The sequence below is a fragment of the Phocoena phocoena genome, chromosome 16 (assembly GCF_963924675.1).
Source record: "Phocoena phocoena chromosome 16, mPhoPho1.1, whole genome shotgun sequence".
NCBI classification, from domain to species: Eukaryota; Metazoa; Chordata; class Mammalia; order Artiodactyla; family Phocoenidae; genus Phocoena; species Phocoena phocoena.
In genome coordinates, this window is record NC_089234.1 from 18,748,328 (window position 1) to 18,764,416 (window position 16,089).

A 16,089-nucleotide genomic window follows, 5' to 3' on the forward strand; every position below is an offset into this window, starting at 1 on the left:
ACCATGATTTCATGACTCAGCTATAATGGCTCCTGGCCAGTCTTCCCACTCCTCACTCTTGACTCTCTTCAATTAGCTTCAACATTAGAATGCGCTTTTAAAAACACAAACCATTGCATAAACATTCCCATGGCTTCCTACTGCTTTTAGAATTAAGTACACAGATTTGGCTTTGGCTTACAGAGGCCTGCATAGGTCTGAGCCCTGCAAATCTCTCTCATAACATATTGGCCTTCTTTTGTTTGCTCAAATGCACTGTGTTTCCTGCCCCAGAGCCTTTGCACATGCTGTTTGTTGATATCTGCATGGAATGCTGGGCCCCTATTCAAGGTCACTCAGCCAACCCCTCGTCATCCCTCAGGTCTCAGCTTAAATGGCACCTTCTCAAGGAAGCTTTCCTGACCCTCTGTAAAGAGCTCTCACAGCACCTTGTGTTTTTTCATAGTATTTATGAAAACATAATCATTTCTTAAATAATTTATTAAATGCCTATCTCCCCCTCCCTAACCCCAATTCCCAAACTGTAAAGCTCAGTGAGGGCAGAGACTATACCAGATGATATCCTACTTTCTATGTATGCAACTGTGAACAAGATAGACGCAAAGAAAAACACTCAGTGAAGGTCCTTGGGAGGACAGATGGGAAATAAAGCGGGAGAATCAGTGAGAAGGACAGATGGTTCTTTTTTGAACAAATTTCTCCTTTATGTTTGGAATACAGGAAAAATAGTTTCCTAGATGACTTGAAGGAAAGTTGTTTTTGAAGAAGTATGTGCATTTGTGTATGTATAAATATCAATATATTTTCTTTCTTCCTCATTACTTTAATAAGGAAATCCAAAAAATCCAAGCTTAGGCTTACACATAAAACTTGACAAAAATGGAACCATTTGAAGGAAAGGCATCAATTAAAAATCAAGACCATGTTCAGAAAACTCAACTCACTACGGCAAACCACCACTTTCCTGGATTCCAAATAACAGGAATAAACAAAGAACTGAAGAAATCCCTGGTGTCTACTGCACTTTTTGTGTGATAATCTTCTTTTAATAACCTTTTTCCCCTCTTCCAAAAACTGCACAGGTCCTTTGGGGACACTAAAAATTTTCCAAATCTTTGGTGGTGGCATCAGTGTAGTTCTAGAATTCATTGCTGTGGGACAGCATCGAATCTGTTTCAGCATCGAACTGAAAATGAGAAATGTCCAAACAGCTGCCAGATTGGAAAGTCTGTGCAGCAGGGTTCACACCAGTCCAATGTTACCTGGGCTCAGGGCTGCTGAGGGTAATGAGACCACATGACAAACATCCAAACACATCCATTCGACAACCAGCAACCCCGCCACAGCTGTCACCCTGAGAGATCAAACACTCCTAACATACAGCTGCTATCCAAACTACCTTTGCAACTATCTTTACGTACATAACCTACAAGTAGTACATGGCTACTTCTACCTGTTGAGGTTCAAAGAATGAGGCCTTGGGGAAGTGTCTAAAAAACATTTGGGGTCAAGTCTGGTGCCTAACTGGAAGGTCAAGCAGAGTAACATAATGTTTTGGTTTTCATAATACCTCCTACGTATTATCAAGGACATAGAAAGTCTCTTATATCACTTGGCTTTTCTACAGGCACTGCCCAAAGAGGACTTCTTTTCTGCTTGCATTTCTCAAAAAATTGTCTTGAGCTGTGGCAGCATGTAAGAAAACTGCCCTTACGTTTTCCATGGAAGTAATGGACCACCTGCATTAGAATCATGGGGTCGAGGGAGCTTGTCAAAATGCAGATTTCACAGCTCCATTCAGAACGTGAGGAAATTAAAATGAATCCACTGATGGAGAATAAACAAGGGAGTCCAAGGAGGCTTCTGACAGGACCTAAAGAATAAGAGGCACTGACCTGGGAGAAGGAGGATGCAGAGTGCTTGAGGCAGGGGAAACCAACGCAGGAAGACTACATGGGGGCATGCTTCAGAGAGTGGAAGGGGGGGTGTAATGGGAGGTGGGTGAGAAGGAAACCAGATAGGATGGGGCAGAAGGGGCGGGCTGGGAATGGCGAGTCCTTGAAGAATCTTAAGCAGTCCAATACGGTGGGTGGTTTGTGTTTTGTAAAGACTGCTCTGATGCTGAGTGGAGAAGACATCTGGAGGGGCAAGAGACAAACTCAGAAGACCATGCAGATCTGGATGAGGCTAGTAAAAGTGGAAACAGAGAAATGTACAAGTCCCAGGGACGCACACTCACAGACTGAAGGTCAGGGTAAGGGGGAGGAAATTTGGAACAACAGCCAATTTTGCAGCTTCTACAAGGGGAGAGCGGTGCCTTTTGCTCAGATGGGCAAGGCTGGGCATCAAGACGTCCCCTTGGACCTGTTCAATGCGTTGGGTCTTACCTGTAAGGTGGAGATAATTCCACCAGCCTGAATGGCTTTTGTAATGATTGGAGATAATACATGCAAAGTTCTTTAAGAAACAGTAGGAGCTCAATTAATAAAAAGTATTTTATTTTTTTAAATTAAGCATCAGAATATTTGTTGGTACACTGGACACGTTTAGGCTATAGTTCTTCCTTTTTCTTCCTAAAAACACCATTGTCTTGAAGCTAGACTGAATAACGCCCGCCACACAAATCCAACCTCAGAGATCTCGCACAGAGATTTTCTCTGCCTTCACCTAACTCCAATGTCCAATACCTGACACCACACACTTGATTCACTTTGTCCTACTTTGTTGTCAGGAAACATCAGAACCATAAGAATTATGCTCCCAAGGACATGTGTGTGGACGCAGCTCATCAACTGTCAATCTCACATGCCAATGGCTTCTCCCCCTCTTTGGTCTCACCTCTATACTTCAAGCCCACGAATCTTCTCAAGGTTTCCCAGTACAGAGCCAACCATCACAATTTCACCACCCCTGAGACTTAAAGACGTTGCAGAGAAAATTAATCTCACCCTTCAATGGAGAGCCAAGGAGACCCTTGCCCCTGGCAATGAGACAAAGTAGGTGCTCACGGGGAAATCCCTGAAGTCCATTTTAAATGTCTTAATGTGATCAAGAATACAGCCCTGTTCACACCAGGAGAATTCAGATGGGCTCTGAGCAATTAAGCAGTTCCAAAACTGTTTGCTGGAAGAACAGGAAGAGTCACTGGGGGAGCAAGCGACACCTGATCCCTGACACTGGGTGACAGTTCAGCTTCTGTGCCTTTCATCAGATTTCGGGAAAGTAGGCTTGACATCAAAAGCCTTTGGCTGCCAGAAGAGGAGGAAAGTGAAGATCGTAGCTGAAGCGACAAGTAAAGCCAGAAAAAGAAACCATTCAATAACTCCAAAGCACCTAGAAAATGACATGATTGGGGACAGAGGCTGAGAGTTCATCACATCAGCCTCAGCAAGGACCAATCAAGCCTGTCTGCTCCAGGACCACGAGCACAGGAGAGTGAGTGGCAGAGTAAAGCCTTTGGAACTCTCAAGAGCCGGAGAGCTCAACCCAAAGGAGGGAGCAGTCCTCACCAAGGGACCAAGCCATTACCATCCAGCCATAACAACCGGATGCAGGTGGAGGGGTGGCAGAGGGCAAGAGCAGGCTGGCAGAGGTGCTGCTAAAGAGGCTGCCAGCCCCTCTCCATCCATCCTGATGGAGTGGACTTCCCAGCTCTCCAGGTAGATTGCCTGCATGCTGGCCTCTCTAATCAGGGAGAAGGCAAGGGTCAGGCTCAACCAACATGCAGCGTCACTGGGACTGGTACAAACGTCATTCTACGACTGTAGTCACTGGTCAAGGAATGTGAGACAATCCCATTGTCTTCTCCCCAAAACATCTGCCATAGGACATTTAACCGAGGCCCTGGTCACAGTGTTGTATCACCAGCATCGTGCTAAACAGAAGGGTGTCAATCCCATTTATAAATTATCTTCCAGCCCAAAGCCATTCAAACATTCGATAACCTTGATGATCCCCTGTCAGGACTGCAACTGTGGAAGGAAGTCAACACCCAGCAGAGTAACAGTAGAAATAAGCCTTTCCAGCCTTTCCTTTGGTACGGCTATTACCAAAGGAGCATGGCTCGTGTCTTGTCAAATGAAGTGTGAAGAGGCAGGGGTTGAGGAGTTTTTATTTTTCATTTGATTTTTTGAGACACAGCAGAATGTAATCAGCTTATGAGTTAAACAGAGACATCTGTCTGGTTCTACTTGAGACCTCCCAGCTTGCTGTACTTAGCCCAGAGTCCTTTTTAATAATAGGATAAAGATTCGGAAATATGCATAAACACCAAAAGATGGAGAGTGGAGCCACCCCCTTTCCATTGCCCTCCCCCCACTTCCCCTCAATCACTGATTCCCCTGCTCTCTCTCCAACAGGTGAGAACTGACAGCTTGTCTACAGCCAAACTACATCTAAAGGTCATGGCACCTGGAGGGGTAAGAGGGGGAGCTTCCAGAAAAAGGAGGGAAAAAGTCCTTCAAGATTGGGGTCTTCCCTGTACTGCCCTGGTTATGGATTCTAAATACTGCTGCCACTATTGGACACCAAGGGCCTGGAAAAAGTATTCAATTGGTCATTCAATGGGTATTTATTGAGCACCTACTTTGTGCCAGGCCCTTTGCTAGATGCTCAGGAGATAAAACACGATAGATATGCAAGTGACATGCAAGTGCGGATAGAGAACAAAAACAAACCAGCTCTATTTTTAGTTTTTTAAGGAACCTCCATACTGTTCTCCATAGTGGTTGTATCAATTTACATTCCCACCAACAGTGCAGGAGGGTTCCTTTTTCAAAGAGAAAAACAAATACTGTATGCTAACGCATATATATTGAATTAAAAAAAAAAAAAGGTACTGATGGACCTAGTGGCAGGGCAAGAATAAAGACATAGAGAATGGACTTGAGGACAAGGCGGGGGAGGAGGAATCTAGGGCGAAGTGATAGTAGCATCGACATATATACACTACCGAATATGAAATAGTTAGCTAATGGGAAGCAGCAGCATAGCACAGGGAGATCGGCTCGGGGCTTTGCAATGACCTAGATGTGTGAGATAGGGAGGGTGGGAGGGAGGCTCGAGAGGGAGGGGATATGGGGACGTGTGTGTGCACACGGCTGATGCACTTTGTTGTGCAACAGAAACTAACACAGTGTTGTGAAGCAATTATACTCCAATGAAGATCTATTAAAAAAAAAGCACACAAATGAGAAAGGTTAGATGGAGAAAAGGTTAAGGACTATGGGGGAGACAGAGTGATGGAAGAGAGGGTCACTGGGGGCTGGGTGCTTGCTACAATAGCCAGGGAGGGCCACTCTGAGCACACGACACCTGGGGCAAAACCTGGAGGCTATGAAGAAGGCAGGTTTCAGCAAAGGGAGCAGAAAATGTATCACTGGCGTCAGCAGGCATAGCGATGGAGCCATTCCCAGCCATGCAAGGTGAAAAGAGACAACAGACAGATGGAAGGAATTACTCACAGGGCAGTTCTGACTCATCCACATGCATGGCACTGTGTGCACTTATACATGCATATTTGCATATAAGACGTCCCATGTTCCTTCCATGGCTAGAGTGCCCATCTGGCTTTATTTAGCAAGCCCAAGGCAGATCCAGAGCATGTAAATAAATGGCCAGATGAATCTATCAACCCAGTTCACAGGCCATGGAAAACCATCCTGCACTAACAACAGGGCTTCCCGCTCTTCTACACTCTGAGGGTAGCATCACCTGATGTTCCTGTTGTATTAGGGAAACCTACTGGACGTGCACGGAGAGCAAGGCACCTTTCCTCCAAATGCTCTGGAGCAGAGACAGAGCTCCCTCACATTTTACAGTGAGCTTGGGGCTGGATTTATGCTGGGTCATTGTGCCCCATTAAGGTTGCCATGGTTACACCAAGCCCGTGTTACCTGGACTTTTGATGTGCTGGTCGCAGGGGGCAACAGCTGCTTTGCTTCTTCTGTAATTTGCCAGGAAAGTGGCAGAGAGGCTGGAGGTAGAAATGCTGGATAGGACCCCAGGGTTCAGAGAGACTGCAGGTAGACAGGGCACACCCCCTTCCAATGAAAAAGCAAGGCTCTTCCCTAAATCCACTAGCCTGTGAACGCCAGCAGGGCAGGGACCCAGACTGATAAATCCTAGTCTCCCCCAGCACTTAAAACAAGACCTGGCGCATAACAAACTCTCAATAAGCGTGACGGATTCATTTTGTGGCAAGGGAAATATTCCTAAAAGAATTCAAAGGAAGAATCCACCTCGGGCACTACCTTCTTTAGAAGTCAAGGGGTAATGAAGAGGTTACAAGGGAAACTATGTGGCTCTCACTGCAAACTGGAGATCAGAGCGAGTGAGATTTCTCCACATAAGGGAAAGGCTCTGAATACGTGGGAAGGGAGGCAAGTCAGTGTCAGCCTTCTGAGACGCAGACAACAAGACAGCGTTAGATGAGCAGAGGTTTATTTAGGGGAAATGTCTGTAAAGGATAAAAGGGGAGGAAGCAGGAGGGGAGAGAAGAGCCTTCAGACCACGATGCAGGCCTAACCCCCAGGAGAAGAGGCGGTGTGGGGGGGAGGGGGAGGGGAGGGGGGAGGGGAAATTAGACTTCAGGGCAGCTCCGGGAAAGCCTTGGCCAGGCTAATGGAAAGGCTCCGAGAAAAGGCTGTCTGTTAGAAGAGTCCCACGCTGAGGAGGAATGGCCAACTCTAGTGACCCTGCTGCACTCAGTCAGGGGCCGGGTGGACCCAGGGGAAATGTGGTCTCACCATGAACATGGCGGGGAATCGAAAGGCAGGCAGCTGAGGCTGTGTAGCAGCTGTGCTCCCTGCACCCCAGCAAGAGATCTGAGCAGGGCACCTCCATGACCCCCCAGAGTGGGGGGATATTTGGGGTGGGAAGGGGAGTCTGGAACCCTAATGGCTGGAGTCGTGGGGAATGTCTTCAGGCCACAGAGGCAAGATGAGGAGGTGGCTGGGAGGCTGTGCCTATCCCGGCTGGTTGCCTGCCAGTGTGTGCTCTGCCCTTCCTGCTGAAACCCAGAAACACCCTAGACTCCCGTGCAGCCGGAAGCGGCCATGTGACCCAATTCTGGCTGGAGAGATGGAAGCATGGAAGCAGAAACCTGCTGGATGTTGATAAAAAGGGACCAGCTAACTGGCAACGTGACATGCTCTCCTCTCTTCTCCTCCTTCCTCCAGAATATGGACCTGAGGCCTGCAGGGGAAGCAGTCCTCTCGCTACCATGAGATAAGCCTGAGCATGAAAGCCATGCGCTAGAGATGGCAGAGCGCAAAGACAAAGGAAGCCAGGAAAACCTCCACCAAGGTGGAGCTGCTGCCCGTGGGAAGCCCACCTCCAGAATCCTTGTTATAAGAGAAAAATAAACTCCCATGGGATTAAGCCCTGTGAGTCAAGCTAGCACTCCATGCAGCCAAGCCCAAGTCCCAAAATAATCCGGAGGAGATTCAGACGGAGAGTGAGCAATGGAACTCCTTGTCCTTGGACAAGACATTCAGTAAAATCCCCTCCCCGATGCCTTTGGAGAGCCTTGGCAGGGTCAGAGAGGGGCTTCTGGAGGGAGGTGGGCATGATAGAGTTGCTCCGTGTTTAAAGCATGCATAGGGCAAGAGAAGAGGCTGTCCAAAAGAAGCAGTCACCTGCACTATAAATGAACGACTCCCAAACCCTGCCCCCAAGTAGTTTACAATCTAAGTGAGGGGAAAAAAGCACAGAAATTCTACCTTAATCTAAACATTAATCTTTACATTCTGTGGCTTCGTCCCCAGGCCACTCTTACCCCCATGCCCACCACCCATGACAGACATCAGTAACAGTCTCAGGACTTTCCCCTTTCGGCCTAGGGAAGGCCTGGCATCCTCCCTGCCCTCAGGCAGCCCCTACCACTCAGGTGAGGTTAGCCCTTGAAATGAGACCTATTTACCTGGCTGGATGTCATCTGCAAACTTGAAGATTTTAGGCCACGGAAAAGAAAGTTGCAATATGCTTTTTCCTCTTATCTCAACAGACTTAAGTAAGACAATTTTCCCCTAGGGATCCCCAGAATATGATTTGCCTTTCAGATACCAGTGAACATGAAACAGGCACCCAAACCCACCCCTCTCTTTATAGCTAATGTTAGAAAGCGATCCAAGTGATCCAGTCCTTCCTCTGGTCACCAGAGGGGGAACTCCTGCTTCTGAAGCTCTGGGAGGAGGGCTAGACCAGGGCAATCACCATGACAAACACTGTACATTCTCAGTGATGGAAAAGATTTCCAGGCCACACTTCACTTGTCACAATATCAGTCTCAGAATGTTAGCAAAGACGTTCACTTACCGTCACTGCTCCGTGGGTCAAGCACTGGAAATCTGATCAGTTCTGTGTTCTATGAAGGTATGGCTCATGGTCCAGAAAGTTAATTAAGGCCTCCAAAGGAAAAAGAAAATTCCAGTCTTTAAAAAATGAAACCAACTGCCCGCCCCTCCCCTCACCTCCCCAGGAAACTCACCTGGAATCAATCTTATCTAAGTGCAAGTTCCACGGCCTTTTCCAATTGTCACATCAAGAAGAAGTTCCCCATGGACTTTTTCAGTTTTTTCTTCAATCTGGAGGGAAAAAAAAATGATTAATAATCATGTAATTACATTGCCAATTCAATGACCATTATCACTGGATGGGGCCACCTCGGGGCTTCAAAGATGAAGTCCATCTGACAGTGAAGAGTTTAGTAAAGGGGTGTCACTGGTGATGAGGGGAGGCTTTATGAGAATCACAGTCACCACCTGGTTACATGATTGGAGTCCTACCCTTTTGCACTTTTTTCTTTTTTGTTGGGGGGGGCAGAGTAAACAAAAGACAGAGTATTTATTTGGGAAACAATAGTTTCAAAATTATCCCAAAACCAGAATCTATGGGCCAGAATACACCCCCTAAGCAAATGAGTGAGGTCTACATTAATTGCTCAGTTATTAAATAAAACTTTTCATTAACTGACTGTTTTCCCACATTTCCATGATAAGAATCACTTGGAGTGCTAGAGATTAATTCCATTAACTAATACATGGGGCCTCGGATGGGCCAGTAATTTGGAAATTTTAATTTTACAAATACTTCCAGGTGATTTTAATGATCAAGGAAATTTGGGAAACACTGATGAAACGTGCTTTTCTGCTTTCTTTGCAGATTTTAAGTCTTGAACACCTGGTCCCAGAATGACCCAGTGAAAAGTCTTATCCAGTCCAGCTCTAGGAAAGGAAAGTAAGTCTTCTGAACATTTGGTTCATTGATTCCTAGAAGACACTGTTTCTCATTTCCATTTCCGGCCCAGCTCTTCCAGATCAGGTTTTTCCTTGAGTTGAGGCATGGCAATCCAGTCATTTTTGAAGAGTGGTTTCTTATTAAAGGATTATCACATTTAATTAAATAACCTTTTCTTGCTTTTGTCTTGTTCCCTTTTCCCCTGAAACTTCTGTTAAGAAGTTAGGGTGCTTTGTATAGACTCAATATTCTGGCCTTTCCACCTTAAATCTCATACTGACGACCCCCTGTATATCAGCCTGGATCTCACTGTTCTCTTTAACAGGTCCCACTCCCTTTGGCTTCCGGGTCAAGATAATATCTCCTTCTTCAAGTTCATTATCTTCGAAATGTAGCTGATGGTGTAGGAGGATGGAAAAAAATCATGAAGGATATTTCACCCGCCTGCCTGAGTTAGCCATTGACTTTGAGCCAGAGCTTCAGGCTTTGAGGGTCAGGAATCTTCTCTTTGGGCACCAACACTCTGACAGGGCAGGAGGCCGTGGAGCTCTTGGCCTGAGTCGCAAGCAGCCCCTTCTTCTTGCACTCTTCCTGCATGTCCCTGGCGGTCTCGTCCAAGCACAGAGCGTAGCCGGCCACGCAGTCCACGACTGCGGCCTCCTGGCCGGCGCAGAAGCGCCTGCGCATCACCACCCCCAGCTGGAGCTCGTGGTGCAGGCTATACGCGTAGGTGGGCACGAGGACCCGCGAGCGCAGGCAGTGGAGGCTCCGGGGAAGAGCTCCGGCTGGCTTTCTCTGCAGGGCTGGCTTTCTCTGCAGGGCGCTCTGCATCTCCCCGACAGGGGCCGCGCGGCTCCTGCCCGAGCACACGATGCTCATCCCCCACCCTCAGGAGCGGGACGGCGGCCTGGCGGCTGCCGCGCTCCTACCCGTGGCCCCCAGAGTCACGTGGACTCTGCCTGACCGGCCATCGGACGCCTACAGCTGCCCAGAGAGGACCAACTACCTCGGAGCGCTGTCCCCCTGACTCTGACCTCGGTGCCTGGGAGTCGCGGTGCGAGTCCCCTTGGGAGCCGCTGTCTAGTGGCTCCCTCTGCGCTGCCCGGCCTGGGGACGCAGCCTGGTCCCCGGAGAGAGGCGGAGGCTCCGGCGCAGCTCTCCAGCCGACGCTGCCTCTCAGGTGGCCCTCAGCAGCCCCACACCGGGCCTGCAGACTTTTTCTGAGAAGAAACCCACGTGAGAGAGTGGCATGGACGTATATACACTACCAAGTGTCAGATAGAGAGCTAGTGGGAAGCAGCCGCATAGCTCAGGGAGATCAGCTCGGTGCTGTGTGACCACCTAGAGGGGTGGGATAGGGAGGGTGGGAGGGAGACGGAAGAGAGAGGACATGTACGCATATGGCTGATTCACTTTGTTATAAAGCAGAAACTAACACACCATTGTAAAGCAATTATACTCCAGAAAAGATGTTAAAAAAAATAAAAGACCAAACTTACCTCTCTTAAGCTGAACAGAAGAAATTAGGAAAAGAGAGGCAGACAGGAGCTGGTCCCATAGAAAATGTGCCTAAGAGAAGGTGGTCCAAAAGGCAGGCTGCTGTGCTCTGCTCTCCCTGCGCCACTTCCCAAGGCTCCTGCCAGCACCCACATGGCTAAAATACCATCTCTAAGCCCAGAAAGCCTCACTTCCGGCTTGAACGCCCAGCTCCCTCATCAGGACTTAAATATCCTAGCCATTTGCCCCACCTGCTTAGTTCAGGTAGTAACTGCCCATCACTGACTTACCTCCTTCACAACCTCCACTAAGCTTTGTCACCTGTGCCGCTATCTAGTGGGAACTCCTGTGTGTTAACCTGGCCAAGCAACAGCCCCCGTTACTCAATCAAACATTAGTCTAGGTGAAAGCATCTGTAGATAGGATTAAAGTCCTTAATCAGTTGACTTTAAGTAAGGGAGATTATCCCAGATGATCTGGATGGATCGATTCAATTAGTTCAGATACCTTGAGGGCTGAGGTTTCCCAGAAGCCTGTGGAAGCAGGATCAGCCCAGCCTGCCCTCTCTGACCACCCACCTATGGATTTCAAGCTCACCTAGCCAGACCCACACCTATGTGAGCCCCTTGCAATAAATCTCCATACATATCTCCTACTGCCTCTGTTTATTTGGTTGAACCCTGACTGATACATATGACACATCTAATTAAGAATGTTTTCTTTCAACCCACTCACCTTATTTTACTAAAAGAAATGTATTTTGTGCACAAAATTTATGTGCCTATCATAAGTAGAAAACCAGTGCCACCTGCCATAATGGAAGGAAACCATAAAGATAAATACAATAAAAACAAAAGCAGTGCCATGGAATTCCAGCTGGATGCTATTGCCTGCCAAAGGCTCTGAGCGTGAGGCCCATCCTGCTAGTGTTAGAAAGAAAATGAAAGAGTGGTGATTTGGTGCTGGGATGTGCCTACGTCAAGGACAAAGTCTTGGGGAGATGCTGACCAGAAGGACTGATAGAGAACAGGGGACGGAATACACTTCTCACCATGTGCTCTCTGGAATTTAATGCTACCGCTGTGTATATCCCATCTGAATCCTCTCCTGTGCAACCAGAAGTTCCCATCCAACACCTGCAGATACAACACTGCAGGTTGTGGAAGGGTGGTCTGGGAGCCCACAGATCTCCTTCCCGGCGATCGCTCAGTGTCCGGAGCAAGTGGTCCTGGTTCAACTGCAGGGAGTTGCCAACCCCAACCGCGAGGACAGCAGAATCAGCCCACCTGCCTCATGTTTCCTATGCACCTGAGAACAGAGCCCAGCAGAAGGCTCCCTAGTGACATATTAGGGTGGCAAGTTCATGCACCTTCCCTGCTTCCCAAGGAACTCGCTCTGTGCCTGTCCGCTCTGCCAAGGTTCTTTGGGGGCAGATTCGTCATGTACAGGAATCAGATTCACAGCACACAGCAGAGCTTTTTTCTAATCTTCCACCTGTGTAACTGGATTACTTCTTGTTTGACAACTGGCTCTAATTGCTCACCACTAACCTGTAGGAAGCCAAGCCCGCGGAAAGATGCAAGAGGTGCTCCTGAGTCAGGGACTGTAATATATTTGGTCAGGCCCAAAATAGGCCAAATAATGGAAGGAAGACAGACTGAGGGTTCAAATTCCAGTTCCGGCACTTCCCAGTGGGGAGATCTTAAATTACACAAATTCTCTGACCCTCAGTCTCTTCATCTATGAAATGGACCCAATAATAGAACTGTGGTGGATGCCTGATATTTTGTCTTCTTTGGATTAAAGGGCCCCAGTTTTCTTTGGGAATACCATCCCCTCCCAGTCTCACTCCATATGCTATGGATGGAGTGGACCTTACTCCTCCCCTCAAAGGACCCGGTATCAGCACATGACCCAGCTCTGGCCACTCAATCTAGTCTACCTCCCCGGTTCAGGTTTGAAGACTACCTTTGGAGCATGCAACCAAATGTAGTACACTCAGAGTGACTGCTGGAGCCACTAAGCAAAAGCACTTTCTTTCTACTGGGGCCTCTATGCTGGGAGGATAAAAGCCAGAGCCACTCTCAGAGAGAGTTTCTGCTGAGAACAAAGTCAATATAAAGGAAGGCAAAGCAGTATGAGGAGAGAGAGGTCTGATCATATCATTTGAGCACCTGGATACAGCCAGGCCTAAAGCTATCCAGATTTATCCCAAAGGCTTTTCTTTCCTTTTTTTTTTCAGTTTCATCATCCAACAAAACTAGCTTGGAAATTGAAGAGAGCTGAGTCAGGTTACTCTCACCTGCATCCTCACTAGGTAATTACACTTCCTAGGAAGCTATGAAGGTCAAATGAGATGCTATAAAATCACTGAGCACAACTTGATGCACAGAAAGCACTCGATAAATACTAGCTGCGGTTTTGGAGGGTCTCAGTGGAAATAAGGCACCTAAAGTACTTCTCCAGTTGCTCGCACAGGGTGAGCTTATTCAATAATGGCGGCAGTTACTTCTCCATAGTAACCCCCTTAAGCATCCTTTCATTCATCCAGCAGCCCAACCAGCCAGTAGGCTCACGTGAGCATATTGCTGAAGCTCCATATTTCAGGCTCCAGACATAAAAGGTTAATAAACCAAAAAACTATTTTTTGTAAGTGGCAAAGCTCATTGTAGTCACCACCCAGCTCTGTGTGGTTTGGTGGACCTCGGCAGAGCTGTTCAAAATGGGAAAGTCATTTGGCTACCGATCAAATCAAGACGAGCTCTGAAAAGTAACCATCAGGCTCCTGCAGAAGCTGAACTTTTTTAAAAGGAAAAAAAGGGCCAAGGAAAAAATTCATCTTGTTTCTAAAATCCAGATTTAGACACTGCCAAGAGTTATGCATGACACACAACCCCACTACATCTTGATGACAAGAAAGATTTGATAATTACTTTTTTTTTTTGAAGGTTGACGTACTTAACCGTTCTTCCAAAAATACCAGTGAAGGTGGGGAGAGGAAGGAGCAGATGGAAAGTGACAAAATGTGTCAATTGCCAACATCATTTCACAACACCAGCAGTCAGAAGACGTCAGTTTCCAAGTGATGGAACTGCCATCTTTGGATCCAGCTACCATTGGCAGATTTCACCTGTACCTGCTTCAGACAAGCCCCCTGCTTTAAAAGACAAAAAAAAAAAAAAATCTGTTAAGGGAAATCATTACGGAATGAGTGTTGCTAGATAAACTCTTTTAAAATAATCTTTTGAAGGCTTCTGAATTCTTCCAAGGTCTATGTCATGGGCAGGCAACTTATGACCTTGGCTTTATCTTGTTAGGGTAAGGACAGGAGGGAGGTAAGAAATAATATTTATTGAGTAGCTACCATATAAGTTCTCTCCTTTAATCCTCACCCCCACCCCATAAGATAGGTAGATAGTAACCCCCTTGTAAAGATCTTGGGTTCTAAATAGCTGAGCAATTATGGTCACACTAGAGATGACAAGGACAGTCTTTGTCAGACTCCAAAACTTGTATGCCCAACACCACTGCCCACCCTATGAATCTCTTTTCTCTCCCATTCTCCCAATTATTTTATCTCCTTTTATTCCTTCTCTATAAGAACTGGAGCTCAGTGAGAACATGAAACAAGTCTGTTCTGTCCAAAAAGTATTTAAGGAAGGACACAGGAAAGCAAGAAGGAAAGTTGGTCTAGCCAAGCCACTGGTCCTCAAAAGTAGCCCCGAACCTGGGTAGATGTGATGACCAGCACTATTTGAGTGGCTTCCCTCTGTTTTCATCTTTCAGCCCTTTGAAGTCCATGAGGAGTCCATATCGATTAGAACTTTCCAATCAAGCAAAATCTAAAAAACAGGAGAATGAGCCTGAAGTTAAAATAACAGTTGTTGTTTTTTGACCTGGGTGCTTAGCATCTACCTAGCACTTTTTTTAACCATTTCATTTATATTAACTCAGAGAATCTCTATAGCAATATTATGATGTAGGTACTATTATCTCCACTTTACAGATGAGTAACAAGGCCCAAAGAGGTGAAGCCATGTGACTGGGATCACCCAGCTAATAAGTGGTACGAACCAAAGCAGCTGGCTTTGGAGCCCATTTGGAAACCCATCATGTGAGTCCTCAGTGGGTCAGCGTATCCGATAAACTATGTTCATCCTAGACTTCAGTCACATCAGGGCAAGAAGACTTTGCCTGAAGGAACAAGGAGTCCAGGAAAGGAGAAGAGGTGCAGAGTTGCCCACATCCTCTCCAAACAGAATAAACCAGCGTCAGGATAGCAAGGGGCTTCCCCTACAGCCGCCCATCAAATCATCCCCCTGCCCAATCCCCAAAGATTCACATGAATCTTGGCCACGGAAGGTAAAATTACAGAGCCATTAAAATGAAAACTGCTGGAACCCTGGGCAGAGTCAGGTGCTACCGAAGGCAGCCCCTGGATGCAGACATCGTCCTCTGCCTCTTGGTGTTGGTCAGCCGGGCACAGACGGCTCAGCAGGGGCAGCCAGAAGACAGGAGGCAGAGCCGCCACTCTTGGCATCCCTGAGATGGGAAAACCAGAGTGGCAGAGATGGCAGGTGCCTTGGGTTACCAGGAGGCGAGCAGACGTGTTCATGAGTCCTTTAAGGGATGCTGGCATCTCCAAAGAACACATGAGGTAGAGACAGAAATTCTTATTAGTCACTATCATCAAGACCCTACTTTTACCCTGGGCTGGTATAATCTAGAATGTACAGTATCTTTATTGAGAAAAAATATAACAATACATCAAGCATCAGACAGGTATACATGCACGGGTACACACACACGGGTTTTGTATGCAGATGTGTGTATAGACATTATGTGTAGTCATGCTTCACTTATCATTTTTAAAAGTATGTACATTTTCTTCTCCCCTGAGTCACAGAGTCGTTTGAAAAAGTAGAAAAGAAACTCTTACCTCTTGTGATTTCTTCAGTTTTCTGAACAGAGAGCTTCTTAGAAGAGTCATTCAGGAGAGAACCACTTGGAGCAACTTCTGGACACAACTCATAAAATGCATCTTGGCTGTTTTCAAGACCCTGCAGCAGCATACCGCCCACCCCTTCTTTCCTACAGCCCTCTTCCTTGATGGCACACGTGCTTTTCCTTCAGTCCTCACGGGTACCTGCTTCACCTGCTCAATCTGCTTGTAAATCCCTTTGACTAAGGACTGGCTCACCTACTTATTTCACTCCCATCTTAGTGACCAACAAACAGAGATGAACCCTCAAATCTTTACTCAACATGTGGAGGTTGAAATTTGAAAAGGAGACGCCCTGGAATTAGCTCTCTCCATGTCATCCCGTCCTCTTGTCTGCTTCACCCCTGAGAGGC

At 47.0% G+C, this 16,089-nt stretch overlaps 1 pseudogene; it reads right to left on the reverse strand.

Moving 5' to 3' along the window:
- Window positions 1–9,479: 9,479 nt before the first annotated feature.
- LOC136135978 (oxaloacetate decarboxylase, mitochondrial-like) lies at window positions 9,480–15,806 on the reverse strand (annotated as a pseudogene).
- Between the last annotated feature and the right edge of the window lie 283 nt (window positions 15,807–16,089).